The following is a 5485-nucleotide window of genomic DNA, read 5'->3' as shown; positions in this document are numbered from 1 at the left end:
CGGCAGTTCCAGAAACGTCGCGAGTTAGGGGGTGGAGATTTGATTTTACGGCGATTTTTACAAACCGCTGGCACAACCGCTGCAAATCAAATAATTGATTTTGCGACGGTTGCAAAACTATCGCTATTTTGGTTAGTGAATTTAAAAAAAAATTGCGATGGTTTTAAATTGCAGCAAGTTCATACAAGAGCATAAAAAAAACTGATTAACTACTCAAATGGTTTATACCATTTCTCTTTACTATAACATATTTTCTTTACATCATATTTATTAAACTTGAGATATTAACATAAAAAAATACTAAATAAATAATAGATAGATTACACCAGCCCAATCCCATCCTATTCCCTTGATTCATTCAAAGCTCCAGTTACCGTATACTGCAAGAGTAGTTACCACCTGCCAATTATAGAAAAATTTTCAATTACAATAGAAGAACCCAGTAGAATTGATTGGATATTATGGCAGAGTATTTGCCAGTATATTAGTAGAATAATAGCATATATTACAGCAAAATATTTGCTCATCCGAATCTGCAAGTTCTGTGGATTGTGCATCTGTGATTATGTATTCAAATTCTGTAGGTTAGCTCAACTGTAGGATAGAATCTAAAATTAGTGTATATTTACTCTATATATATCAGAATTCTCCAATAGGAGTAGAACACGTAGTTTTACCTACATCGAAGTTCTAAACCTGTAGATAGTCGCTTCTTTACAAGTTTTACACACAAAGATGCTAAGTACTAGGTATAAATATTCAAAGAACAAAGATTCTCTCCCAAGTTCTTTCTCTTTATATGAAAACAAAGCATCTAATAATAAAAGACATTTCCACCACAATGGCAATAATACTAGTAAAAGACATCATAGTACCTGGCCAACATTCAGTGATGTTTTCATGAGAAGGTGATTAGCTTCTTTTTGTACAACTGGCAAGATGATCCCTATAGAATCTGGCCAAATCCGCTTATGCAAATTCTTAACTAGATCATAATCTCCTTGTAAAGCAAAAGCACGCATCATGGAGAGGTATAGATGAGGTTTTAGTTTTAACTTGGCATTCCTACCAGCTTTCTTCAATATTTCTCCAAAAATATACAAAGCACCTAAATGCACAATAGAAATACATTGGTATCACAAGTTGAGCTTAGTTTTACCCCTTAATTTGAGAGATAAGGATAACTCATTAATTTCAAAAACATGAATTTGGTTATTATTTATCATCACTCCTCACAAATACTAATTCAAAATAACATCAATTTATGTTTTTAAGTGTTCCTGAAATTATCCTAGTTCTCTATTAAACAAGAAAAGTAAGAAACTTGTAGTAAAATAACAACATACCCTTAACCGAGCCACATTTAAGTAAAGCATCAATTATTGCAGTGTAAGGAGTTCTGAAGCAAGATCATTTGCCTCTCCAAAAGCCTGTATTTTACATAGAGAAACTGAGAAAGTTGCTGCTGGAGAACCATCCCAAACCAATAGTGTTGTAAATATTTTTGTTCAAAACACATATTGGGAGTATGAGCAAAGAGACAATGTAAACTGTGTGGAGCATAAATATCCATTGAATTAATATAATGGGCAGATAATGACATTTGTTAAAATAAATCTAGACAGTACAAACCAACTAAGCATTTTCTAACTAGCTGAGAGAACAATATTAAATGGATCAAGCAACGCCATATTGTCCTAATAGTAAAGCATGTCTATAGGTAAACCATTTACTTTTAAAACTTTTTAATGATTTTTTCCATAGTTTTCCATCGTGTCCTAACTGTAACTAACTAATTATTAGGCAACTCCATCTTATCTACCTCCTAACAAGTCTTCCCTGCACATGACTAAACTACTGTAGATGAAATCCTAAAATATTTTTCACAAGAGCCAAAGGAATACATGCCTGTCTAGCTGTCTCAATAATGGTAGCCTTGGAGCTACCCCTTAGTTCACTATTGATGAGTTAAGAATATTTTAATCGGGAGTTACACACATTATAAAGTGAATATCACTTTTGAAGGGACGAATTTATGGTTCTATACTACAACAAAGTAATCAAACAAATAAAAAAGTGAGAAATCTAACCTTGAGCATGTTGAATATGTAATGATATTTAGAAATAGATCTTCATGAATGAATTTTTCTGAATTGCCCTAAAAATATAAAAAGGAGAAACTTCAAAAGGTTTCATATTTATCTACCATAGGACCTGAATTTCAAGTGCTTACCTTCATTTTCTCCAAAAACTGCATTGCAGTATCCATCTTTTCACTCTTGACACATGCTAAAATTAGTGTATTATATGTGATCTTGTTAGGCCTTAATTTTTGATGTACTATTTTATTGAGCATATTTAGTGCAGTGTGAGGACAACCAGAGTTTATATACCCGTAAATTTTGAAAATAAGAAGAAATCAAGATTAAAATTCTATTATGACTAAGAAATTCAATGTATAACAAGTTAGAAAGAGTTACTCGTTTTACCTATCAGATTATCTTAATAAAGTCAAAATAAAATTAACATAGTCAAGCCTCTTTGTAAATAACACATATCACACTAGGTAATAAACTGAATAATTAAAGAAAGTATATTAATAAAATATATTTCCCAAAGCATTCTAGCATAGGTAGAAATGCTTTATACCAGATAGAGTATTGTGAACCATTCAAAATGCTTTAAATCAATTAGCAAACCCAAAAATATAATAAATCAAATGAATAGAAAAATAAAATGGTAATAGCAAAACCTAATTGAAGTAGCTATTTGATCTGGAAGTCTTCACGAAAAGTAGCTCAACTCAAGATAAAAACTTTTTTCATTTAAAATAATCTGCAAGTGACATAATCAATTGAGAAGATCAGAAGAAAAGTGACCAAATTATTTAAAGAGATTAAACCATATTGTTGCTAAGGAATACGAGAGGAATATAAAACCATAATTAAATTAATGGCGCAGTAAAGTAAAACATATTACAACAAATAATCACAAAAGGAAACCAAAAGTTGAATCAGAAAAGGTATGGTCCTTTCAATCTGTTGTACATAAAGCCAATCAAATTCTAAAACCAAAGACCTTTTACTTCTAGAATATTCTGAGCCAAAATTAAAACCATAATGATAGCAAAGAAAAAATGACCATTAGCTACAAATAAGAGGCCCAAGAATAAATATTGACCTAATTCCACTTTAAATGAATGTTTGTAAGCAAAAAAGAAAAACAATATATCCTTAGAAAAAACCCAAGTTTACCATTTACTTTTATTGATCATAAAAATTTGAACAACAACAAATTAATGATAAATTAATCCCCTATTATCTATCTTAAATATAATAATATTTTTCAAACAAACAAAAAAAAAGTAAATATAAATTTTGAACAAAATCAGTAAATCACAATAAATTTCACAAAATTTTTTACTGAAGTGGGAGAAGAAAGCTAAAGAGGATAGAACATAGAACTAGTTCACATGTAACTCAGAACTCAAAACTGAACCGAACCTCGTAGCTCTTAAATTGAGTGAAAAATACGAATATGCATTTTTCTCAATTCCGCCCTAATGTACTGAAAATGAAAAATGAAATCAAGTAGATCTCAGTGCTTCACATTAATTACTTTTAAAGTTTAGGTAACATGCAAATTGAATATCTTTACATTAAATTATCTTTTAGATTTAAGGTAATTCATATCCCTAAAAGTTTATTTGCGTGTTACCTTGCTTAGCCTGCTGGAAATGCTTATTGAAACATCTTGCTATATGCCTTTTTCTCCTGGTCACGCCTATCAGCAACCTACAACATAATATAAGCAGTTAAATTCGCAATACGCTTATAATGCACCTTCATGCTTGCTCAACTTAGATATATACTCACCTTCTTCCTGGCAGCAGCAAGTTCCTTCTTAATCCCAGCTGTAAGTAACAAAATTAAATGTCCACCTACACTAGTAGTTCTTGTCTAACTAAGGCCTTATACAAAATCACAACTTACCATCATTTGGCTCTAAGACCAGTGCATTTTTAAAGCTTTCAACTGCAGCATCTATGTCAAAATTATGCAGATTAGAAACAGGACTTGATGGAAAATGTATTAAAATGAATGCATTTTGAAGTATAGAAATAGTAACTTAAACTTACAGAAATTTTTGTAAAAATTTGAGACTTAGTTTTTCTCAAGGCTATGCTTTTCTCTGCAAAATCATAAGGATGTTACCATAAGTGGATGAAGTGGTGAGCATCTGCAGAATAATCACTATACAATCTATTCATTCATTTGTAGGAAAAGCTAGCATATCTCCCTCAATCCCTAATTTGTCCTAACAAACAGAACCTAGCTTTCTACCAAAAGGAGTTAAACTTTTACCTCTCAACCAAAAGGCAATTTATTTCATCGATTGCAGATACTTCGTTTATTTCAGAACAATCATGGCCTAATAACTAATGTGTTGCAGAAACAAAATTTTTTATTAGAACTTATGCAGAACAGGTTAAAAAATGGTGAAGGAGGAGGATGCTTCGGAATGAATCTTTTTCAGAGATCGCGTTGAGATTTGGCGGCGATAGAGTGCCAGAATCGATCCATCTGGACGCATAGGGATTGGATGTGAGAGAAGTCATTGGAGAGGGAGAGGGAGAGATCAGAGGAGGCGGAGTAGTCGAGGCTCTTGAGGCATTCCACGCCGTCACGCGTATTTAGGAGGAGCTTCTTCGCGCTTTGGTAAATATCTGATAGCATTGCTCCCCCGCCTTCCATGGTGGCGCTCAGTGTTGGTGGTGACTGTGGTGGTTTTTTCGGAGCTCCGAGGAGAATAAGCTAAGCGTCAGAGAGAGAGAGAGAGGGAGAGAGAGAGAGAGAGAGAGAGAGAGAGATAATATGTGATTTGAAGAAACATAGAAATTGGAGCTCCGACGAACGCTGATAAATCTTCAGATCGAAGCCAAATCGTAGAAGCTCAATGAAGGCAGCGACAATGGCGTTGCTTGCAGTAGTGAGGAGATGAGCTTTAACAAGGGAATGAGCGACAACGAGGAGTTGAATGACAAATCAATGCAAGATGAACAAAGGCAAGAAATTAGGGTTCGTCAGTGACATCATCTTCACTTTCTCATATGCAACAATACTAATCACACTCTCATATGCAACATCACTCAAGTTAAAAAAAAAATTTATGGCGGTTCCAAATGCCACAATCAACAAAAACCACCACAAAAATCATGAGCATTATGGCATAAATTAGGACCGCCGAAATTAACAAACATAATGCCATTTTTTCTAACCCGCCATAAAATTAGTGCCATTTTTACCAACATTTTTTGTAGTGATCCATGGCTTCGAGATCCAGAATCCGCATAAAAGACGGAATACCAAAGGGGTGCCGACTTACAACGCATCCACTTCATTTTGCACTGCCAAGTTTCCGTCATCGTTTTCGTCATCGATTTTATAGTTGGCTTCGAACTCCTCTTCGCTGTTGTTGTTATCTT

At 33.4% G+C, this 5485-nt stretch overlaps 1 long non-coding RNA gene across 3 annotated transcripts; it reads right to left on the bottom strand.

Annotated features, from left to right (window-relative positions):
• Positions 1–210: 210 nt before the first annotated feature.
• On the bottom strand, positions 211–5227 carry LOC112777635 (uncharacterized). 3 transcript variants are annotated; one of them, XR_003816099.2, is made up of 9 exons: positions 4365–5227; positions 4139–4191; positions 3993–4043; positions 3876–3913; positions 3718–3794; positions 2091–2835; positions 1347–1430; positions 876–1108; positions 211–399 (listed from the first exon to the last, which is right to left on the bottom strand). It is a non-coding gene; the product is annotated as an uncharacterized lncRNA (long non-coding RNA). The 3 variants fall into 3 exon arrangements; XR_003816100.2 differs by having other exon boundaries at positions 2091–2289; positions 2753–2835; positions 4139–5225; XR_003190524.3 differs by having other exon boundaries at positions 4139–5227.
• Positions 5228–5485: the final 258 nt, after the last annotated feature.

The sequence above is a fragment of the Arachis hypogaea genome, chromosome 19, assembly GCF_003086295.3.
Source record: "Arachis hypogaea cultivar Tifrunner chromosome 19, arahy.Tifrunner.gnm2.J5K5, whole genome shotgun sequence".
NCBI lineage: Eukaryota > Viridiplantae > Streptophyta > Magnoliopsida > Fabales > Fabaceae > Arachis > Arachis hypogaea.
Note: the sequence above shows the minus strand (reverse complement) of the source record. Positions and strands in the feature narration are given on the sequence as shown.